At 45.1% G+C, this 24,635-nt stretch overlaps 2 pseudogenes; one reads left to right on the top strand and one right to left on the bottom strand.

Moving 5' to 3' along the window:
* Nucleotides 1-13,653: 13,653 nt before the first annotated feature.
* On the top strand, nt 13,654-18,150 carry LOC121456954 (annotated as a pseudogene).
* LOC121456955 lies at nt 16,533-17,565 on the bottom strand (annotated as a pseudogene).
* Nucleotides 18,151-24,635: the final 6,485 nt, after the last annotated feature.

Below are 24,635 nucleotides of genomic sequence, written 5' to 3'. Positions count from 1 at the left end.
CCTTCTCCTTCTCTCCTTTCCTCTACTCTCTCCTCCTTCCTTCTAGCTTCTTCTCCAGGAGCCCAGGTTCAGTTCCAAAGTCAGCAAAAAGAAATTCAACTCCAAAGTTCAGGGCGTGAAAGACTTCAGATTAGGACGGCAGCAAACTGAAGAATACAGAATGTCCTGATGAAGACCATGTCTGGGTTCGTGGTCCTACCATAGCCAGGGTCTGTGTTAATGTCACAGGTCCATGATGCCACCAAAGGCCACACAGCTGTCCAGAGTCTAGGGTGAGAGAGCTAGCCCTGCCCCTCACCAGCTACAGCACACAGGAGACTGGGCCCTGCAGCCTGCCTGGATGGCACACTAGAGCCAACCCTGTTGTGGGGGCGGGGTCCAGGCTAGTTGGCACTGAGGGCATGAGAGTAGGAGAGCTGACTCTGCCCCCACCTCATATGCCCCTACAGCAACCAGGATACTGAAGCCTGCTTCTCTCCTGGGAGAAACAATAGGGCTGTTGCTGATGGTGTGAGTGTGGGTGACCCAGGTCCGAGGTCCTGGGAAAAGGTGAGCTGGCTCCACCCCTGCTGCAGGCTGAGTGAGCCTGCCAAGACACTAGAGACCATACTGGAAAGCTGGCAGGCTGGCCCACCCAGCTACCACCCAGGCCCATATCCAGGGATATGAGTTGACCCAGCCCAACATCTGTTGGGCCTGGGATCACACAATGGTGGCGGGACCAATCTCCAAATTCCATTAAACCACATGCAAGCTTCATCCCAGAAACAGAAAAAAAAAATCACCATGGGACATAGAAAGCTTGTCAGCTATAGCTGTGACCACAGCCAGAGATCAGGCTTCTGGAACTGTGGCAATGGGGGCTGGTTTTGGCCTCCTCTTAAGGTAAAATCAAGCACCAGGTGTGGATCAAAGAACTTTTACAGCCTTGAGGTCAGGCTTAAAGTCACATTACCTATTAAGTTTTACAACTTTTGGTTAAAGGACATTAGAATGTTAGCTTGGGATGGTTGCGAAAGCCTATGGCTGTCACAGCTGCTTTTCACTGTCCCTGAAAGAATGCAAGGCAGAGAGTAGAGTCGCATAGGGGAGTGTTAAAAATTAAGGGAACACATCAGAGGGTCCCATAGAGGCATGAGGTAGAAGCTAAACTTTGTCCTCAGTACCTGCCTAGCTGGGAAGCTGGGAGGCAGGAGACAATTGTTAAAGTTTACCTCTGTGCACAGTGGCTGCCAGGATGTCTGCCCTTAAAAGAGGAAGTGTTTGCTAAAGGTTAACAGTGGCTGCCATCTTTATTGTTTTTATTATATAGGAATTATTTTATTATAGGAAATTATTTTATTATATAGGAATTATATTATTATAGGAAAACCTTCCAAAATGTGTTTGGGCTTCCAACTTTATATGTCTATATTCCTGGACCCTTTGTTTCTATATTCTATTACTGGACTCTTCACATCCCCCTCATCTAGGAAGTGTTGGAGCATGTGAAGGAATGAGCCTACAGATCAACACAGCAGGATCTCCATGACACAGGGTAGTAACAGGATATCCAAGAGGAGGCCCAGTGAGAGTCCTTTACCATTGGGGTAGCACAAGCCAGAGGCCTTGAGCCAGATTCATGGTAATGAACTCTTAAATGTAAAGACGAATGGAGTAATGGGTAAACTGTGGGACCCAATGGGCCACACTACAACTTCCATTACAAGAGTCTCAGTCTCTCTCTCTCTCTCTCTCTCTGTCTCTCTCTCTCTGTCTCTCTCTCTCTGTCTCTCTCTCTCTGTCTCTCTCTCTCTGTCTCTCTCTCTGTCTCTCTCTCTCTCTCTCTCTCTCTCTCTCTCTCTCTCTCTCTCTCTCATTGGTTATTTTGTGTTAAGTTGGAGCATAACCCCAACCCCTGGCATCCATCCCAGCCCCCTGGCCTGGGAGTTGCATTGGTCTGGACTCCAAATGCCAGCATTCCAGGTCCTGACTTCTCCCCGGGGGAGGGTCAGGACCACTCCCACAGGGTATTTAAGCTCCCAGCGGTCCCAGGCTTGCCTGTGCTTCTCACTTTTCTGTCACCTCTGCCGTGCTCTTGGCCATCCGAGAGCGCTGCACTTAATAAAACATGGGCGCTTTAAGTTGGTTTAATCTGTTTTAATTGGATTTTTGTGTGCGGGCGGAGCACAAAAATCTTAGGATATTTTTTCGTAACAGTTCGGTTTATGTTTTACATTTGGTTTGGTTTGGGCGGAAGTTGCAACAGCAGAGGGAGGATGCAATAGAATGAAGAGATAAGTGGGATCAGATTGCGTGACGAAAAATCCACGAAGAATCAATAAAAGAAAAAAAAACATTGCTGTCTTTAAGGTATCAGCGCAGACACAGAAAGTGTCGCAGCTGCTTTGCTAAAAGGAATCTGTGCACAGAAGAAAACATTTCCTCCCTTTCTCTTCTCCCTTCCGCCTTCCCCCTTCTCCCTTCTCCTCCCTCCCCCTCTCTGCCGGCACCTGGGGACCTTGACCCAGTGTGTAAGAAGTGAGGGGGCAGGGCAGAGACAGCTACAGCAGAGGTGAGGGGCAGAGGAGAGCAGAGACAGCTATAGCAGAGCTCCAGAGAGAAGAGACTGAGAGAGCAGAGGCTGGAGAGGAAGGGAGGAAGGGAGGGAGGGAGGGAGGGGCCCTCAGGACCCGGATGTAGGTCTCTCTCCACCACCAACTTCAGGAAGAAAGTCATATCACAGAGCTTTGGGTTCTGCCTCATTTGCCTCACTCCTGGATTCACTGAAGCGATGCCCCATACATCCTGCTGTCTTCTAGTGTTTTCCATCACTGCTGTGCTCCTGAGCTGCTCAGTCCTCAGTAGGAGATGGTGCCTGAGGTGTTGAACCTTGCTTGATCCAGCAAACCCAAACTTGTGTCCGGGTGCACAGGTCCACAGGTGCACCTGCTGACTCATTTCACAACGCTGCACATTTTCAGCTTTTTAAGTTTTTAAAAAACATTTAAGGCTAGGTTTACATTGAAAGACCCCCACTCACTAAGCAGCAGTAACGCCATTTTGCAAGGCTTAAACTTTGCAGCAACGCAAGTAATTAGAGCAGGGAAGTTCGACTTGAAAATGAGGGCGGAGAAGCCAGGCAAGATATCCGCGGTCAGCCGGTCAGCCATCTGGCCTCAAGCGATAAGGAACCCGCAGCTGGCCTGCTCTAATGAGAACATCCCGGTTGCTTAGGGAAACAGGATGCCTATAGTCAGTATACGTGCCCAATTTAGAATATCAGTAATTCACAGAAGAGACAACTCCCCCTATGAAAGATCCCAGCTTATCTGCTGTAACGTCATTTCACAAAGCTTTTGACGTACGACTGTAAGTGCAGAGTAAGGTCAGGGTCCCTGGCTGCAAAACAGGATCTTTATATCCATAGATTAGGACAGGACATCAATTAACAGGATGTCTGTTCCCATACATCTGTGCTGGGAAAGGAAAAACCCCCTGTGCCCCTTGCCCCATTCCAACTGACCACTAACGATGCATTTGCTTCTGTAATCTGCTTCTGCTGCCCTCTTTCCTATAAAAAGACCTTCCCCCAGTCTGCAGGCGCGCTTGTCTTCCGAGAGACTAAGCCGCCCCAGGTACCTGTGTATTAAATAAAGCCTCTTGCTATTTGCATCCGAAGAGTGACTCGCTGTTCCTTGGGAGGGTCTCCTCAGCCTGAAAGACTGCCCAGCACTGGGGTCTTTCATTTGGAGGTCCCACCGAGATCTGGAGACCCCTGCCCAGGGATCACCGACCCACCACCGGGAGGTAAGCTGGCCAGCGATTGTTTTCCGTGAATGTCTGTGTTTCGGTGTTTCTGTGTTTGCGCTTGCGACTGACTCTGTACTAGTTGGCTGACTAGATCTGTATCGGGCGGACCGCGGAGGAGCCGACGGGCTCTCACTCCCGACCGCAGCCCTGGGAGACGTCTCAGAGGCATCTGGGGGCCGGATGTGGTGCCTGGCCCATCGGTAACTCTGTGAATCCTTACCGAATAGGATTGTTCGGGGCACCCCCACAGTCCGAAGGGTACGTGATTCTTCTGGGAGACGAGGAATCCGGATCCTCAGAGTCTCCGTCTGAAATTTTGCTTTCGGCATTATGCCGAAACCGCGCCCGCGCATCTGTATTGTCTGTGTATTTTTGTGCTTAATATGTTCTTTGTTTTGTATATCTGTTTGTACTCGAGTCTAAATCTGGTACCATGGGGCAGTAAGTAACCATCTCTTTGACCCTAACTCTAGGAAAATCCAAAAGAAATGCAGACAGTCTGCCCTTCCTTTACTTCTCTAGGCTCTGCTGCTGAACTGCCCTGCTTGCTGTCGCGAGGGGGGAGGGAGCAGGACTGTGATCTCCTGAGGCACAGCCTGGAGCCAGGCCTAGGCGGGGCAACTGGCTCCAGCTCTGAGCAAACCTCTCAGCAGGACGCAGGGCGGGGCATGGCAGCAACCCTGGCCCGAGTCAGAGAAGGGGGCAGCCGTGGCCCCCCTGAAATCCCTGTGCTGAAAATGACGTCCTCCCTTGCTGACCTGAAGTCCACCAGCACCGCACGGGAGGACTGGGGGAGGAGGGCTGCCTTAGACAGTCCAAGGTGTTCCCTCCCCCTACAGCCAATGCAAAGGCCTTCCCAGCTGCTACTGGCAGTGTGAGGGCTAAGAGGAACTGAGTGGACCAATCCTGACCTCACAAGTTCCCTGGAGGGAATGCCTCCTGGGGCCTCTGGAATCCCATTCAGAGAAAAGCTGCTAGATTGCTGTGAGTATAGAGATGGGATGTGGGAAGCTTGTGCTATACAACTAGGAGCTCACTGTGGACAGAGCTGAGGCTGAAGCCAGGTCCTGGGAGGATCCCCAGTGGGGTTCCCTGTGGAGAAGGCTTGTTTTCCTTAGAAAATAAGGTGCTAGAGACTGAATGGCAGCCCCCATCTGCAAATGCCATGTAAAACCTTGTACTAAAGATCTGTGGCCCTTGCCCAGGGGAAATAGCTGGTGCTAGCGCCAGGGTCACAGAACTAAGCCTGGGAACCTGCAGTAGGCTATTTCTCTGGGGTCGGATACCCTATTAAAAAGCAAAGGTCCCCTAAAGAACCTGGACCTTTCCATTTTGGCAGTAGGGCAAGAGATTGCAAGTAAATTTCCCTGTGGCTGTTGATAAATGATAAGTGTGGATTCAGGAGTAGTAGCTAATGGAATAAGCTGACATTAAAAGGGCCTGCCAGCCCTAATAACATCTGTCTTCTGGGGATGCTCTATACCAGTCATCATGTGCTGCATCCAGGTAAAAGCCTCTGGTTTAAAAATTGGGAAAATTAAATTAAGTCACTTTAAAATAATATGCTATTTGAAAAAAAAAAAAACTACTATGCAGTGTGTCTAGAAGAAAAGTAAATTCCCAGTTCTGTTTAGATGGATGCAGGACTACACTGTCTTCAAGAACTATTGCTGTAGAAGGCCTGGCACAGGGCCGGGGCCATATGAACAGCCCAGCTGAGCTTCTAAGCCAGCCCATGTTTAGATCTGAATTTAACACTTGTCTGCTCACAATGCTTGTGATAAGGTGGGGGCCCTGAGTTGCCCCACAAGACAAAGATCTGCTAAAGCCTCTCACCCCACTACAATGGCAAAGGGGGTGTTACTAAATGATGAGGTTGAGTTAAAATGGTCCTTTTGACTCTTTATAATGTTTATGGCTATTAAAAAAAAAACATGGCGAAGATTCTCATTTATTATTAATATAAAAAAGGTGCATTTTGAGTTGTTTTCAGATTCTGTCAATGATAATATAAAGGATGTCGCTAAGTTTTTAAGGTAATATGTTATCTAATTTTGAAAGTCCACCATGCTAATGTTCAAAGTAGCTGTAAGCATAAATTGTCAAATGATATTTTTAATCTTGGTCAGTTTTACAAGAATAAGATAAAACCTCAAAATTGTTTAATTTGCATTTCCCTGATGATTAAGGATGTTGTATTTAAACAAATTTTAAATATCTTTCAGTCACTTCAAGTTCATTTGTTGAGAATTTACAGTTTTGGTCTGTGACGTAATTGTACTAATGAGGATTAAGTTCCTAAGTTCCTTATATGTCTCATGATACCTCCCCATTCTACAGGTTGATATTACGTTCTGTTGATTATATCCCTTGCTAAAATAAATTTTAAACTTTTTTCCTTCTATAAAAGGTTCAATATTGTTGGTTTTATGTTAAGGTCTTTAATTTGTTTGGATTTCAGTTTTGTGCATAGAAAAAATATGGATCTATCTTCATTCTTCTAAAGGGAGAAACTGACAGTCAAAATGCTGGGCTCATGGCAAATCTCAGGCGGGGGCTGCAAGGCACCCCACTAATTCGGCCGAGATAAGAGAGGTTCTCCAGGGGCCAGTTAAAATCTGTGTTCCTTAAATGATTAATGAAAGTTTACAGGCATTTTACCCAACCTCTAAAGGTCAGCAGACAGCAGTAGCCACAAAAGAGAGAAAGAGAAAGAGAAAAAGAAAAAGAGAGAAAGAGAGAGAGAGAGAAAAAGAGAGAGAGAAAGAGAGAAAAAAAGAGAGAGAGAGAGAGAGAGAGGCGGGAAGCAAAAGAAAGATAGGACTCAGACAGATTAGGAGCCTGGGCAACAGAAGATCAAAGACAGATAAAGAGGGACACTGGAACTGAGTAAAGAATACAAACTGGACACCTTACGAACTATAAATTTGGAAAAAAGACAAATAAATGACTCGTTCCTCCCTGGTCACTTCTGAATGTATGACCAAAGCCTTTTGTTGACCAAACGAGGGACTTTTGCTTTCGCTGCTGTTTTCAGTTCTGCAGGAGACACAGGCTGCTTGTCTGCCTCTGCCTCTACCACGCCCTCCTCACCAGGATGACCACCTCTCCCTGCCTTCACTGCTGAAGAAATCCTCACCTCCTAGCAACTGCCTTGATGCTGTGCTTGCTCTAAAGCCTGCATGAGCCCTGACTGCTCACTCTACAGTCTTGCTCCCCTCACCCATGTCAGACTGCGATACAGCAGTCACCATGCTACCACAGGTGCCCTCCTGTGCCAGACTACTGCTCCTGTGCTGGGCTGACGTCGATGGACTATGGATCCTACCAGCATCTGCCTAAAGGACAGGCGAATGGCAAAATGGCAGGCTAAGCTGTGCCAGGCAGAACCGAAAATGAGGGTGAAGCTTGCCAGGGGTACAAGGCTGGCGGTCCGAGCTAAGCAGGTACAGAAGACCGAAGGTAAGCGGAAGGCGGGGGCAACATTGGTGGACAGGAAGCAAATGATCTGGGCCAGTAGCCTCCCTTCAGGGATGGTGGCCCGACCAGAACGCTGAACTTGTGGCTTTGATACAAGCTCTACAGATGGCAGAGGAAACGTCTATACTAACAGCAGGTATGCTTTTGCCCTCACCTATATATATATATATATATATAAAGCAATATACAGACAAAAAGGACTGTTGACATCTGCGGAAATTTTGAGCCTCCAGGAGGCCACGCATTTGCCAAAGAAGATAGCCATCATACATTGACCAAGATTGAGACACCCAATGTAATGGCTAAGAAGATCAAAAAAAAAAAAAAATCATCCTAAGGTTTGGGATGGCCAAGATAATCATGTCCCATAATAGGCCTGCCTTTGTTGCCCAGGCAAGTTAGGGTGTGGCCAAGACATTGGGGATCAATTGGAACTTAAGCTTACCAACCTCAAAGCTCAGGTCAGATAGATAGGATAAGTAAGATTCTAAAAAAACAAATTGATATAATTGGCCCTGGAGACCAGCAAAAATGACTGGACAGACCTCCCTCCCTCCTGTCCTGTTCTGGGTTCAAAACACCCTGGCATCGTTGCCACTAGCTCTGTTGCCTGGCTAGTTAGCTGCTGCTCATGTATCTGCTGACAATGGTTGACCTTGATGATGGAATCCTGAGCTCAAGGCTTGCACAGGGCAGGCACATCTGCTGTAAGATGGGCTTACATCACCTTTAAGGCTCTTCTTTCCTAAAGTCAGAAACCCACAGGGCTCTGCTCATTTTTAATGTCTTTTGAAGCATAATATCAGACAGCAGAAGCAAAAGACAATTCTGTTCTGTTCCTCCTTTGTGTGTCTGGGACCTATTGACAGGAATTATTTAGTACAGTTTGAGACTTTTCCAGATCAGACCGTTTTGTGCAGATAACTGCAGAGAGAAGCAAACACACCTAAAGCCTCCTTACCTCTTGACAGGTTTTGTTTTTCTACAGGAAAATCTTGTTTTAATCTATGGGGTTATAAAATGATATGACTTTCAAAAGGTAAACAGATGTAATTTAATATATATAATAAAATAGATATCAATGGGATGTTAAAACTTTTTGATGCTGTACTTACAAATGTGAAGCCTGGGTAAGGTCAGTCTCAAAAAGATATTTATGTCCTCATTGGCTGTCCTCTGGCTTTAGGGCTTTCTGTTTTGTTTTAAACATTTGTCATCCTGTATTGCATTTTCTCTCATTGTTTGTTAAAGTTCTCACAATGGACACAACCCTGTACATTTGGATAATGCTGATGCTACGGGATGCAATGGAAACTCGTAAATGCCATGTGGTGCCAGCTGGACCGAAACTGACTTCTCCGGCACATTCTCTGGAGCTGAGGAACAACACTCCCGGTGTCTACAGCAAAAGAGATTTGTCTTCATAATACTAAACTTGCCTCTTAGGAGAAGGCATCCATGTGTTTCTTAGGGCTGAGTTAAGCTCTTTGTAGTCAATAGACTATTATTGCCACAATGTTGGGTGCTATTCTCGGGTCTACAGTGGTTCACAATGTCTACCATGTAGTTACTTTCAAGCCTCATTCAGATAGTTTTGCTAAGAGCTATTCTGCAAACCCTAGAGATGTTCTACTATCTTCTCAACAAGGATATTTTAAAGGATGGTTTAATAAATCACCATGGTTAAAAGCCTTAATTTCCATTATAGCTGGGCCCCTACTTATTTTACTTCTTATCTTTACAATCGGCCCTTACATTTTAAATCGCCTGGTGCAATTTATAAAAGACAGACTTTCAGTTATCCAAACCATGGTACTCTCCCAGCAATATCAGATATTAAAGCAGAATGACGTAGAGGTCTTTAAACACATAAATTTATGATTAAATCCATGATAAAAAAAAAGGGGGGGGGGAATGAAAGACCCCCACTCACTAAGCAGCAGTAACGCCATTTTGCAAGGCTTAAACTTTGCAGCAACGCAAGTAATTAGAGCAGGGAAGTTCGACTTGAAAATGAGGGCGGAGAAGCCAGGCAAGATATCCGCGGTCAGCCGGTCAGCCATCTGGCCTCAAGCGATAAGGAACCCGCAGCTGGCCTGCTCTAATGAGAACATCCCGGTTGCTTAGGGAAACAAGATGCCTATAGTCAGTATACGTGCCCAATTTAGAATATCAGTAATTCACAGAAGAGACAACTCCCCCTATGAAAGATCCCAGCTTATCTGCTGTAACGTCATTTCACAAAGCTTTTGACGTACGACTGTAAGTGCAGAGTAAGGTCAGGGTCCCTGGCTGCAAAACAGGATCTTTATATCCATAGATTAGGACAGGACATCAATTAACAGGATGTCTGTTCCCATACATCTGTGCTGGGAAAGGAAAAACCCCCTGTGCCCCTTGCCCCATTCCAACTGACCACTAACGATGCATTTGCTTCTGTAATCTGCTTCTGCTGCCCTCTTTCCTATAAAAAGACCTTCCCCCAGTCTGCAGGCGCGCTTGTCTTCCGAGAGACTAAGCCGCCCCAGGTACCTGTGTATTAAATAAAGCCTCTTGCTATTTGCATCCGAAGAGTGACTCGCTGTTCCTTGGGAGGGTCTCCTCAGCCTGAAAGACTGCCCAGCACTGGGGTCTTTCAACATCTCCTGGATTGCTAATCATTTCTTGGAGTTTCCGCAATTATGTTGCAAATACATGTATATTTACCCAAAGCAAACTGATCTCTTGATGAGTTTTTCCAGTGAACATAATGTAACACTATACATTATCACTTTCTACTGTCTACAATAAAGTTCCATATGGAAAGAGGGTGGTGGGTTAGCACTTTACTTCACGAAGGCCTTAAAAGCCTGTCTCGAAAAACAAAAACAAACAAACAAAAAAAAAAGCCATAGGCAAGGAAGAGGACTCAGCCACAGAACAACACAACACAGGAAGGGAGGGAGGGAGGGAGGGAGGGAGGGAGGGAGGGAGGGAGGGAATGGAAGGACAGAAGGAAAGAAAAAAGGGAAAGAGGAAAATAAAGAATTAAAACAGGTTTCCACTATGCTGAATATCTTGGCCAACCTCATTGGAGAGAAGTCTACAGTTAAGTCTTTTTATATGAATTTTGCTTCTTTTAACTTTAAAGTTTGATTTTAAACGTAGCCTGGTTTTGGAGGAATGGAGAACCACTCAAGTGATATAGCAAGAACTCACGTGAGCATTTTGTCAGACTAGTAAACCACATGGTGGCCTCCTTTTCTTTCCCAACAGCCTGCAGGAAGGGTTACTAAGTACAGGAGGGGATGTAGGAAGGATGTGGTGAAGATCACACACATCCCAGGACCAGGACATTGCACAGCCCTCATGGTTATTTTCTGTTTTCCTTCCTCTTGCTTGCACGGACGCCTGGTATGTTTTTCTTCTCCCACTGGTCAGTTCCTTCCACCTAAATAGGTCCCCTTCTGGTATCAGTTTGAAGAGTTTCTCTTTGCAGTTTAGAGCAAGATCATTTGTACTGATTGAACTCAGTTAGTAATCACCAGTGAACTCAAACAAGAATTTGTGACCTTTTGTCTTCTCCCCACTCAGAAGATGCCACATAGCAAGGATGTGAGCTCCTCACAATAACCTGTGTGTGATCTTCAGCGCTCTGACACGGTGGCAAGTCTCTGAGATTGTAAATGTTGGGTCCACACAGGTGCACAAAGATGGAGAAAGACCACCAAAGTCTAATAATCCAGAAGCAAACTTGATTCCAGGAAAAAGAATAAAAATTAAAATAAAAACCTCCATGGGGCACAAAAAGTTTATCAGCCAGCTGAGACCATGCCAGAGATGGATTTTGTAAGGCTGTGCCAAAGGCTGTTCTGAATCTACCTTCTTATAGTAGGGGCATCAAGCACTAGGTCTGAACAAAGGAATTTTTACAATCTCAAGGTAAAACTCAGATACAGATTGCCTTACTTTACAGTCTTCACTTTTCAGTTAAACTAGTGTTTGTACTTAGTCTATTATCTTCCTTGGTACTTCCAGGTAGTGTTTACTGAAGCCCTGTGATCTCCCCCTTTGATGCTGCCAGTTTCACATAGCAGGGATAATGTGCAATGCAGAGGTCATGTGTATCTGTCAGGAGCCATTTTCCCAAAGAGTATAGCAGGGACCATTGTCCTGGGGATGTTTGTGGAGAGCCCCACACCCCAACTGTATTGAGAACTGTTTGTTGGCAGAGCCCACCCCACACCCAACTATCTTGAGAGCTATCTGTTAGTAGAACCTGCCCCACATTCCAACTATCTAGAGAACTGTTTGTGGTTGGAATCACAAAAGGAACGATTCTGCTTGCATAGAGAACTAGGTGTGTCGACTCATGATCTCCTGACTGATGATGACTCATGACCTTGTGACCAATGACTCGTGACCTCGTGACCTACTCGTGACCAAGTGTCCACTAGTGACCATTGCTGCCCCAGCAAGATCCCATGCCCCTGTCCCCTGCCCCCATCCCAAGCCAAATTCCTCATCCAAGGGCTATATAAGCTGCTGCCATTACGCTAATAAACGGAGGCTTTGACAACAGATCTTGCTTGGCCTCATTCCTCTTTTCCGCCCATGTCTTTTCAGATAGTGCCTCTTCAGGACCCTGGAATAACTGACCTGCCAGGCGGGTTACAACCCTAGACTAACTGACCTGCTGGGCAGTTACATGTATCTATCTCCTAAAAGTTAACTCAGCTCATATCCCTTGTTAATCAAAGATGGATGGGGGTTTGGGGGTGGGGGGTGTTAGGCTCTCAGTTTGCAGAGAGATGCTTCGGCCTTGTATATAGAGCTATGGGATGTAAAGCACAGTAATCCACTGTTAACAGTTAATCCTTAAGCTGCTTAGAGAGCTGCTGACAGTCTGCTCTCAATCTCCTAGGCTTTATATTTCTTATTTATACATTCTTATTTCTGGAATCTCAACTGCTTTTGTCTCCTACCTGGGGCACAAGCCCCTCTCCCCCTGGCCAGTTCACCCTGAGCACCTCTACTTGTATTGCAGGTGAGGGGCCTTCTGGGATTCTGTTTCTCTGCCAGGTCAAATATTAAAGTCAGGAAAACTATGGAGCACAGCAGGGAGGGTGGTGGAGTGAGATCTCAGACACAGCAGACCTCAGCAACAGAGTCAGCCTGTCGAAGGCTTTTATTAGGGGAGAGGAATCACAATACAGAGCAAGACAGACAGACAGGAAAGACCCTGAGCAGAGCAGAGGGGGCCTCAGGAAGCTGAGGTTCTGTCTCTCCTTGATGTCTGGGGGCTCTTAAGGTCTTCCACCCCCATTTTATGACTGTCCAGATTGAACGAAGACAGTGCAGCTGATAGATCCATAAGTCTGGGAAAAACACATTCTGGTCTGGCTTTGGTCTTGTTGGATTGGTCCATAGGTGGTGGTGGGGTCCTACTGTCAGGAGGAAAAGCCCATCAGACCTTTTTTGAAGCTGCCAGGCTTTTGTCTTAGGTCAGGAGGATGAGGAAGAAGTCACCATCTTGTAATTTCACAAACTTAATGATCTAGTCATGACCTCTCTACTTGTACCTTCTCCATGTGTAGGAAAAGCCCTTCCATCCTCTTTCCTCTTGAGCTCCTTTTTGGCCTCTGATCATTTCTTCCAGGGTCCTTGCCTGTGATGTTTGCTCTTTCATTTTTTTTTCTCCCCTTTTCCCATTTATCTCTTTCCCTTTAGCTGCCTTCCCTTTAGCCACACTGATTAGACAGTACACAGCCCTGTAGTCTGAGGGGAAAGAGAGGTGGGTGCTGGTGTGTCAGGTTTTGCAATAGGAAAGCCTCGGGTGAGGCCAGGGCAGCACCAGCCAACCAGAGACTGAAGACACCAGGGTCTGCTTCCATTGTCTCCCCAGCTCAGCTTGCTTCACCAGCCTCCTGTCTCCTGATTGGAAGTGCTCTTCCAACAAACGCACGATCAATACATGAATATTCTATCAGTGTGCTTACTGCTATTTGTTTGCTTTCATTGTAAGTATAGAGCATTGCAGGCAACTCAAAAGTTAATTTTATCATTTGTGTTAGACTTAGGCATCTAACAACAATAATTAACCCCTGATTTCTTTTAGGAAAACAGATTTAAGAAGATTTTATACATTATGTACCAGTTATTTAGAGGTGTTCCTTATAATCAACTGAAAATGGATGTTTTTTGTTTGTTTGTTTGATAGATTGATTTTTTTTAAAGAAACAATATTGCAGGACTGGAGATATAAATTTAAAATCAAGTCAAATTTAGATTATACCCTTTTTTAACAGGTCCAGGAGCAGCCTGCTCCTCTGGCGGCCTGGGTAGGCTATAAGGCCATGGCGGTGTCACTCGGGGTCCTCAGTAGGATTATCCTGCTACCATATGTCTTGGTTTGCTGTTCTTGCTGGAAGGGCAGAAGATCTTTTAAACTGAGTTGATCAAGGGGCTGCAACAGCTCTCAGAAAGGAAAATACCAGCTGTTATGCCCAAATCCACGAAGTCCCCGCAAAAGCCAACAAGGAAACCGAGTACCATATGTAAAAGCAAAGAGCCTTTATTTTAATCAAGTTTGCAAGCTCAGTCTCTCTGCATGTCCAGTGTATTGGAATAACTAGAGCACCCTGAGCTCAATTAGAACAGTGTTTTATAGTAGTAAAGGTGGGGGTGAGGGGTTTCTGAGGTTTTAAGACACCTGACTGGCTGACATTTGTCTAGGGTGTCCTGGTGAAAGAACACTGGCAGGTGATCCATCTACATGCTTGGAATGCCAGGCATTTCCTTTGAATGATCTGTTCTTGGGTAAGAGACAGGTAACTCAGCTTGTGGTTCCTCTTGCAGCCAGGCATTGCTTCAGGGTAAACTACTGAGACTCGGGCCTCTTATTAAATTTATCGAGGGCCGACTACTCTGGCAGGTGATAATGGTTGGAAATAAAGAACTTCCTTTGGGTGACCTGTCCATACATAGCTTATCATGGCTGGCCCCCACACCAGTAACATCTTTTATAGCAAAAATACTGACTATCCGGAACTTTGCCAGCAAAACACAGATTCAACATACCAGACTGGACCTAAAGCTGACGATATTTCCCCAGCTGCTGGGAAGATCCAGCATCAAAAAGCCACCGTCACAGCTGTCACAGCAAATGTGAAAGAAGGATCCAGGCCATCCGGAGAGGTCTCCCATCCCACTGAACATGCATCTGTCCCTAGGCCTTCATCACAGTTTGTTCGAAGGAAAATGTCAGAGCCTGATGAGGAGCTGCTGTTTGATTTTCTTAACAGTTCCCAGAAGGAGCCGACTGGGAGAGTGGAGATTAAGAAAGAGAAGGGCAAAGTGCCCGTCTTTCTAAGCTCTCAGTCCTCAAGCGTCGGTTCTGTGGACACAAGTGTAACCACCACCAAGGCCACTGAAGAGAATCCTGGGAGCCAAAGTCCTGAAGGGAACAGTTCTGATTCTGTGCCTGCAGGCCACCAGGGATCCTCGAAGGAAAGCAAGGAACACAGCCCGGCACCTACCGATGGGAACAGATTGCATGAATTGTCTCATCTCCACCTGGAGAATCAGTTGCTCAGGAATGAAGTCCAGCCTTTAAACCAGGAAATGGCCTCGCTATTTCATTGATCCAAAGAAACTCAAGAAGAATTAAATAAGATAAGGGCAAGAGTTGAAAAATGGAATGTTGACCATTCAAAAAGTGATCAAATATCTCGGGAACTAGGAGCCCAAGTTGATGACCTTACTGAAGCAGTGGCTGCAAAGGACTCCAGCTGGCTGTGCTCAAGGTGCTGCTGCAGAAGGCTGGCAGGTGCTGAGTTCCCGCAGGGTAGCACTGGAAACCTTGCAGAGTGAAAAGCCACCAATAATGGAGGATCACAATGAAGGCAGTAGCCTACAGAACCACGCTCTGCAAACTCTTCAGGAGAGGCTGCATGAAGCCGATGCCACTCTGAAGAAAGCAGGAGAGCTACAACCAGATGCAGAGTGAATTCACTGCATGCCTTAATAAAATGGAAGCAGAACGTCAGAATTTGGCAGAAGCCGTTACTCTGGCAGGAAGAAAGTACTCTGAGGAGAAGAAGAAGGTTGATGAGCTCCAGCAGCAAGTCAGGCTACATAGGTCGGGCTTGGAGTCTTCTAGGCAGGAATTAGTTGACTACAAGCAGAAAGCTACGCAAATACTGCAGATTAAAGAAAAATTGATAACGAGTTTAAAGGAAGGCTCCAGTTTTGAAGGCCTGGATAGCAGTACTGCTGGCAGCATGGAGCTAGAACTTGGACGTGAGAAGGAGATGCAAAAGGAGGAGACCCAGAAGCAGATGGGCCAGATACATCAGTTGAGATCTGAGTTGCAGGATATGGAGGCTCAGCAAGTGAAGATCTACAAGACCAGATAGCTAGGCAGAAAGCCTCTAAACAAGAGTTGGAGACCGAGCTGGACCGGATGAAACAGGGATTCCATTAGGTGGAAGAAGATCTGCATAGAACAAAGAACACCATACAACGCAGAATTAAAGACCGAGAGGAAGAAATTCAAAAACTAAGGAACCAGCTTACCATTCATTTACAATGTAATAAAGGTTACAGGTAAAAAGCTACACTTGGAGCAGAAAAGGCCCTATTACACAGATGTACAAATCTGTACAAAGCTCATACAATGGTTCCTACCTTGTCTCCTGTTAGCCAGGTCTAGCCTGGAGCTCTGAATTACCAGACAGCACTACTGGGTGGTGGTGGGGGTATATGGGGGTAGGGGGAGCCTCCAAACCGACAGCTTGGCAATGTCCTCCTGATACGAACCTGGTCCTTGCAAAGTAGAGTCTTTTCCTGTTCAACGTGAGCCACCCTAACTGGTCATATTTTTAAGAAACTGCCTCGTGGCACACACAAAAGTTGATGCCACAAGAGGGCAGCACAAGATTCTATAGCTCTGGATTCCTCCTGAATGTGTGTGACTTCACATGAAAACAGCCCTAGGCAATGGAGGCAGAGAGAGAGAGAGAGAGAGAGAGAGAGAGAGAGAGAGAGAGAGAGAACGAACGAACCAGGGCAGTCTGCTTAGGGCCTGGGGAGCCTTTCTCCACACTTAGGGGTTCTAACTCAGGTCTCTAGCTGGTACTTTAGCCCCACCCCTAGTCTCAATATTAGGGGCCCAGGAGACTTTCTGAAAGACGATACTGCACACACAGAAAGTTTCTTCCCTAGTTAATTAGCCCCTTTGCCAGCCTCCACCCATCCCACTCACTCCATAGCCAAAAATATCAAATCAATAAGGAAGCTGTGGGCTTCTTGCCTGGCCAAGCCTCCTTTGCGTATTTCTTCTTCCTGGGTTCATTGACAGCTTCAGGGCTATAGACTGCAGGGTTTGGTGTGGGGTTTATGGTCATTGCCGACGGCACAACAGGAGTCAAGTCCATATCAGGGGCAAGGTTCGGGCATGGCATGGGCAAGCCACCGCTGAGTGCTGTCCCATGGATGCCATGCGGTTGGGAGCCTGTTTCACTATGTGTGGGGGGCAAGTCCCCCCCCCCCCAGTCCTCCACTGAAGGCAAAGTTCTGTATGCGCCTGCTTCCTGTCTCCTTCAGGAAGACAGAGCCAGAGCCCTCCATCCGTTTCTTCTTGACTGGAACCACTGCAGTCTGCACCATGTTCTGGAAGCCTCCGACAGAGGGATCCACATCTTCTGAGTTGATAATTTCATCGTCCTCACTGAAAGTCACCTGTGAGTTCTTCCTCTTCCTCTTTGGTCTCTGAATGTCCAGATTTCCCTCCTCAGTAGTGAGAGCTGAAATCCGTTTGCTGTGGGCAGTGTTGAACTCTGTCAGGTTATCAAGCTCAGTCTCCTTTTCTGGGAATTCCCGCAAGCCCTTGAGTTCATCATCCCCTCCACCCATCTTCTCGTCTCCCTTAACAGCTGATGGAAATGTCTGAGGCTTCTCTCGCAGAGTGTATGCCTTGTGGATGTGTCGAATGAGACCGCGGAATCAATGGAATCTCTTGAGGCTTGTGAGGTTCCACCCGAATGTGACCCAAGAAAGTGCCACGAGTGCTACTGAGATCTACCAAGAAAATTCTCGTCATGTGCCCCGTGGACTCCAGAGTGAGACTGGTGATCGATGGTGAATTCAGACAAATCAGGGTTTCTCCCAAATAAGTAATACTTTTCATCAATAATCAGTTTCTCAATTAGCTTGTCTCCTTTCACTACATCCAGATGCAAGCCAGGCGGGGGCTTGCCTGCCAAGTCGGGCCATCGGACAGAGATCCGAGCCGGAGTTCGCTGCTGCCTCCATCTTGCATCTCCCTTTCCCGTTTGGCCGCCCAAAGCACGCCCGGAAACTGGGAGGCCGGGAGGGAAGAGGCGGCCTCCCAGCAGCCTGTGCGCGCGCACGCAGACGCGCACGCACAAAGCAAGAACCTTACCAACAAAACTTTAAGCAACCGCAGTCCGTCAGAGCTAGAAAGATGACTCCATCAGCTGACAGAGACACTCATCCAGAAGCCGACCATAGAAGCCTCAGCACTGAAGAGAGCTCCTTAGTCTTCCAGCTAGAGCGCCTGGAGCCGCAGGTTCACTCTGCCTTCCCCGGGCCCAGCAGCGGATCCTCCATTAACGTGTCTGGAATTGACAGTGGTGAAGGGATACGCCTGCAAAATGATCCTGTTCTTTTTAATGACACAGAAACTAATCTGGCAGGAATGTATGGAAAGGTACGCAAAGGTACCAGTTTAGTATCCGCCTGGGAATTTTTCTCCGAAGATGCCCCATTGCACGAGAGTTTGTAATTACCTATATGGCTTTGCTTCACCTCTGGGTCATGATGGTCCTGTTGACTTAATCACTGGAAATGCACCATGTCCAACCTTATGGCAAGTGAACGGAGCCATTGGTTCCCAAGGGTGCCTGCCATTGTCCAGAGCTGGGATCTGCAGAAAGACCAACACCTAAGACTGCTCGGAATAGTGCACAAGATGGTTTCATCGTTGAATGCTTTTAATTTTAAGTTATTACTCTGGTTTCTGACTCTCCCTTATTTCCATGAGAGTCTCTAAATGCAGGCAGTAATTTGACAAATTCAGCTCTGCTTTTTCTGAGTACAATTGCCCTAGATATGCAGAGAGAGAGAGAGAGAAAGAGCGAGAGAGAGAGAGAGAGAGAGAGAGAGAGAGAGAGAGAGAGGAGAGACCTGGAGTGGTTGTTCTGTAGAGACCTTTCTATATTTTAGGTGACACTGATTATGGGTTGTAATCAGGGAAACTAATTGTATTTAAGAATAAAAATAAAAAAGATTTCTTTTAATAAAAAATCCTTAATAACACAAAAAATTGTTTACTTATTTTAATACTATGTGTTTGAGTGTTTGCTGCATGTATGCAGATGACCACACCCAGGCCTTAGGCTCTCTCAGACAGAGAATGCAATGGATCCCCTGGAACTGGAGTTACCGATGGTTGTGAGCTACCACGTGGGTGCTGGGACTAGAACTCAGTTTCTCTGAAAGAGAAGCCAGTGCTTTTAACTGCTAAGACATCACTTCAGACCCTACATTGGACCCTTTAAAAATTAACAGTGCATAAATGTATTTGTGTGTAGATGTGGGGTGGGTGACCATGCACCACAGCCCATGTGGGGATCAGACAACAGCTTACAGGAGGCAGTCTTCTCTTTCCAGCACTGATCCCTGGGATTGGAGCTCAGGTCCTCAGGCGACATAGCAGAAACCTTCGCCCACTGGGCCATCTCACCGTCCCCCACACTTCATTCATTTGTTGATGGTTTTCTAATTTGCCTGACATCCTGACCCTTCAGTCAAGCATGTCAGCACAGCTACTCCACTGCCCTTTCCAGTACACCTCTCCTCCCCACACCATGACAGCCTCCTCTATGCGGTTTCCTGCTTCCTGGTTTCCTAGATTAACCAGCTCCCATCCAGTCTCTCAAAGAGGCTGTCATTAAATAGATAGCTGATTCTCTCCTAATGAACCTCCCGTAAGTTCCCACAACCTTGACTACTGTACATCAGTTTCCAGGGTCAACCATGTTGTCTCGTGATCTACTCTAATGAACTGACCCTTGGTTTTGGCTCCATCTCCAATGTCTTTAATGTACGTTAGACCCATGGCAGTTTGTGGGTGGTGGCTGAGTGGAAGGGTGTCATCTAGACCAGTTACTTGAACAGGCTGTCTCAAGGGCAGTCAGTGCTCAGGCTGTTGTGCTAGCATGTCCTCTTAATTCCTTGGTCTTCAATAGCTCAGCCACAATTCTGAGAACCGCAGCCCCAAGTAATCAAAACATCTAAAACATCGGGTTAGAAATATTATTCTGGAAAAAACATAAATTATTAAAAAGGCATTGGTGATGTTTTGAAATGATGGCTTACTTAAGAAACATAAAAATGGGAGAACATTTTCCTGGCATCCAAATTTTGGTAAATATAGATCCCTAGATATACCAATGAAGTGCCCTCAAAGAAAGATGTATCAAGGAAAGATGCACACAAAAGAACTGTATTCAGAAAGACACAGATCTAAAAAAAAAATTAGATGAAAAATGAAGTGGATTTTAAAAATAAATTAAATTGATTAAGAAATAGATGAAAACAGAAAACGTGGCTTAGGATGACTGGCATTTGTGTATTGTGGAATATTAGCTAAAGGCGTGTTACATTTGTTTATGCTGTGGAACATTTTTTAATGATGCAAAGATGTTGTATTTGTTTAACTCTGTGGAACTATGTTGCTTTGCCTATGTAAGACACCGGATTGTAGAGCAATGAGCTGAAAGGCCAATAGCCAGGCAGGAGAGAGGATGGGAGGGAGGCTGGCAGGCAGGGAGAATAACCAGGAGGGGAAATCTCTGAGAGAAGATCTAGGAGCAAGAGAAAGAGAAGGGGGAGACTCCGGGTGCCAGTCACCCAGGTATACCAACACCACAGAGTAAGAGGCAAAGAAAGATAATACAAAAATAGAAAAAGAAAAGATCTCCAAAGCAAAAGATAGATGGAATAAGTTAAAAATTTGCTAGAAATAAGCCAAGTTAAGTCTGGGCATTTGAAAGAAAGAATAAAACTCTGTGTTATTTATTTAGGACTGGGTGGAGCCCCCCCCCCTGCAAAGAGCCCTATGGAGTCCGAAGGGTCAAAGAGTAAAGACAAACAAAGAAACACACCTATATAATATGTGAGCACCCAACCCATAGCTCTGTCATAGGAGTTCTCAAGGTGGTCAACCTATTTTTTGATGAGTTTCTTCTCCATCAAAAGTCACAACAGGTTACCACTGCACCCCTAGGGTCCAAATGTTGAGAAATTTTATCCTTCACAAATGAAAATGTACAATGAGGACATCACTTCTTTTATGAAGGAAACACCAACCTTCCAAATTAATGCGTAATACTCCCATGTAATCTCAATGCTGTAACACTTTTACAGGTGTTAATTTATAGCACAAACAACACGACAACAGGAATGGAAAACATACAACACATCACCCAGTAAAGAGCAATACTGACTTCTAAACCATACTATCAAGACTTCAAAAGGGAACAATGACACAAAGAGAAACTGAGGCACATGCTATAGTCCTATAGGGAGTACTAGCATGTCCTAATTCTGACACCTGTTGACCTTTTGAAGTCTTTTTTTTTAATTTTTAATTTTTTAATGATTTAATGATTTATTTAACTTTATTTTATGTGCATTGGTGTGAAGGTGTCAGATCTCATGGAACTGCATTTTCAGACAGCTGTGAGCTGCTAGGTGGGTGCTGGGAATTGAACCCAGGTCCTCTGGAAGAGCAATCTGTGCTCTTAACCACTGAGCCATCTCTCCAGCCCCCGACCTTTTGAAGTCTTACATCAACAGATCCATTGTTTTTCTTTAAGACACAATGAACAAATGTATTCCTTTCCTATGGGTATTATGGGTCTTGGACCTTTTTGGAAACCTGCCATATATTACTATATGCTACTATGTGCTGTCTCCATTTATTTTATGTATATCCCTGTAACCACCCAGCGGGTCAGTTAGTCTAGGGTTGTAACCTGCCTGGCAGGTCAGTTATTCCAGGCTCCCGAAGAGGCACTATCTGAAAAGACATGGGCGGGAAAGAGGAACGAAGCCAAGCAAGATTTGTTGTCAAAGCCTCCGTTTATTAGCGTAATGGCAGCAGCTTATATAGTCCTTGGATGAGGAATTTGGCTTGGGATGGGGGCAGGGGGCAGGGGCATGGGATCTTGCCGGGCAGCAATGGTCACTAGTGGACACTTGGTCACGAGTAGGTCACGAGGTCATGAGTCGACACACCTAGTGTTCTCTATGCAAGCAGAATCGTTCCTTTTGTGATTCCAACCACAAACAGTTCTCTAGATAGTTGGAATGTGGGGCAGGTTCTGCTAACAGATAGCTCTCAAGATAGTTGGGTGTGGGGTGGGCTCTGCCAACAAACAGTTCTCAATACAGTTGGGGTGTGGGGCTCTCCACAAACATCCCCAGGACAATGGCCCCCACTATACTCTTTGGGAAAATGGCTCCTGACATATCCCATGCCTTGCCTCTGTGATTTGGGATGTGGAAAGTCCTTCCTGGGTTGTCACATACAATCACAGATTTAACAGCAATAGCACACACAGCTGAGCAGCAACACTGTGACCAAATGTTGCTTTCTACTACATCCATCATTATTGTCTTCACTAACTTCTCTAGGGAGAGTGTCTTCCATGATTAGAGTCCCCATGCATTTCCTCAGCAAGAAGGATGGCTATGCAGATTGGGACAGGCTTTTGGTTCTTTATTATTTACCTATTTGTGTTGCTGCATGATCTCTCTTCAAAGCCCTGGCTGTCCTGAAATTCTCTATGTATATTAAGATGATGTGCCATCCTCCAAACTCTGAAATTAAAGGCACAGGCCTCATCCCCGACCCAGGGAGGCATTTTTAAAGCACTGGTTTATTGTTGCATTCTTTATCAGACAATCTCTTTCCCAGAATTTGGTCACTACTCTGTGAGGTTATTCAAAGATGCATTTTCCATATTTTTATAGAATCAGAGAACACTATCACCTGTATACTGTGAAATATCTTTGCACCATAGTTCACTTTCCATGTCAGGCCAGTCTCGAACATCATTTAAGACATTCCACAAAAGTAAAGTATCTAATTCTATGTGTTTAAAATTTTAGAGGCACTATTACAGAACTACAATATGGAAAACAGCCTGGCATTTGGCATAAAAAATAGACAGGAGGATGAATGGAACAGATATTAGTTAATAATAATAACAGATATAATTAATATCAAAGACCCAGATATTAATCCATATACCTTGAACACCTGATTTTTGACAGAGAAGCAAAAAATATCAAATGGAAATAAGAAAGCATATTTGACAAATGGTGATGGCATAACTGGATCAACATGTAGAAGAATGAAAATAGACCCACATCTATCACCATGCACAAAACTCAAGTCCAATTGGATCAAAGACTTCAACATAAAGCCAGCCACATTGAACCTTATAGAAGAGAAAGTGGGAAGTAAACTTGAACACATTGGCACAGGAGACCACTTCCTAAATATAACCCCAGCAGCACAGACATTGAGAGAAACAATTAATAAATGGGACCTCCTGAAACTGAAAAGCTTCTGTAAGCAAAGGACATGGTCAACAAGACAAAATGACAGCCTACAGAATGGGAAAAGATCTTTACTAACCCCACATCAGACAGAGGTCTGATCTCCAATATATACAAAGAACTCAAGAAATTGGTCATCAAAAGAACCAATAATCAAATCATCTCTGCAGGACCCATAGACATATTCTGTGTGGGCAGTGCTGGCAGGAGAGACTGCATATTTTGATTAGAGTCTGCTATTGTAGCAAGGTATACCAGGTTGTATGCAAGATCTACTGATACTAAGAACACTCTGACGCCTTCCCTTTAATCTGATAGTCCATTTTACACTGAATAAGAGAGTTATTTTCATCCAGCATCTTCTGGATGGTGGCGGGCATGATCTCCCCCTTGTCCCGCTGCTTTGGGGCTGCGAACGCCACAGACATGTTGCCACCAAGCCCGCCATCGGCGAGTCCTGGTATAGATTCTTGTATATTGATACAAATTCCAATTATATTGAATATGCTTCTATTTCTGTTTGCAATATTTGTATACCTATGCAAAGATATTTTGTCATCTTGTATGCATGTATGTTTCTACCTCTGTTTAAGACATTTCATATACTAATAAAATTTTAGGATATATTTATCATATTGCACTATACATTTCTACCTCTAATCAAGATACTTATACATTGTTTCCATTTTGAGGTCATTGTCCTCATTTTCTGCACAATTGTCTAAAGATTGTATAATAATCTAATATGAAGTCTTAGTCTTTAAGTTATATAGGTATTAAGAATTATAGGTCTATAGTCATTTGTGTTTGTCATACTTATAGTTAGACTAATCAGGTTCTTTAGATATGTAGAGATTGTATTCCACATAGATAGGTAATCTTCAACCATTTTAAAGAACTGTAGGATATAGCATTTAAATAACTTAGGGTTCTGTTGATATGAGATGCAATTGCTCCTGGCAGCACCAATCTATCCCCAAGAGAGTGTTGAGCACCAAAGACACTCCACTTGGAGCTTGTTTTCTTTCTCCACTTGGCAAAACTGGCCTTTGAACAAGGAACTGTCCATGCCTCTACCACTGACAAAATGCATGGTGACCGGACAGGACAAACAGGATACAAGAACAAAGACTGTCAAACATGGTAAGACATATCAAACATTGCCAAGACATGGTAAGATAGTCATGAAAATTTTCTTGCCTCTAAAAATGGTCTGTCAATTACTCTAGGCCTTAGCCAAAGTTGGTTGCTCCACCATTGCAAATGAGACTTTGGGTGATTGCCCAGGTAGCCAGTTGTCTCTGTCATTTATTGCACATTTCAGAAGGTGCTTGATTGCACTCAAGTAATATTTTCTCCCTTCTCAGGTCTTCGATAGGGTTGAAGACTAGATAGCCATAACTACTTTTCTCTTATGACTTAGCCAAGCCATTTTTAATACAAGACTTAGACTCCTTAGGATAGAATAATTTTGAAACATTTAGCATATGTTTCTTGCTTGATATTGTTTATGCTGGTTGTAATTCTAATTTTTATACCTGATGTTTGTTCTTATTGTATATAGTTTTGGCTTAGGCTTAAAACCGTTTTATTTAAACAAAAGGGGAAAGTACTGTAGGAACTCTTTCTGTCAGCAGCCTTCAAGCTACCAGCCTGCTTGGGTGTGGCCTCTCATACCATAAATGCCCTTGTAAAGAGCTCACTTGCTCACTCGGTCCCGGCTGCTGCAT

The sequence above is a fragment of the Microtus oregoni genome, unplaced genomic scaffold (genome assembly GCF_018167655.1).
Source record: "Microtus oregoni isolate MIOR12 unplaced genomic scaffold, Mior012 000015F_ref0000493, whole genome shotgun sequence".
Classification (NCBI taxonomy): domain Eukaryota; kingdom Metazoa; phylum Chordata; class Mammalia; order Rodentia; family Cricetidae; genus Microtus; species Microtus oregoni.
The sequence above is the reverse complement of the archived record's forward strand: the minus strand, read 5'-3'. Positions and strand labels throughout refer to the sequence as shown.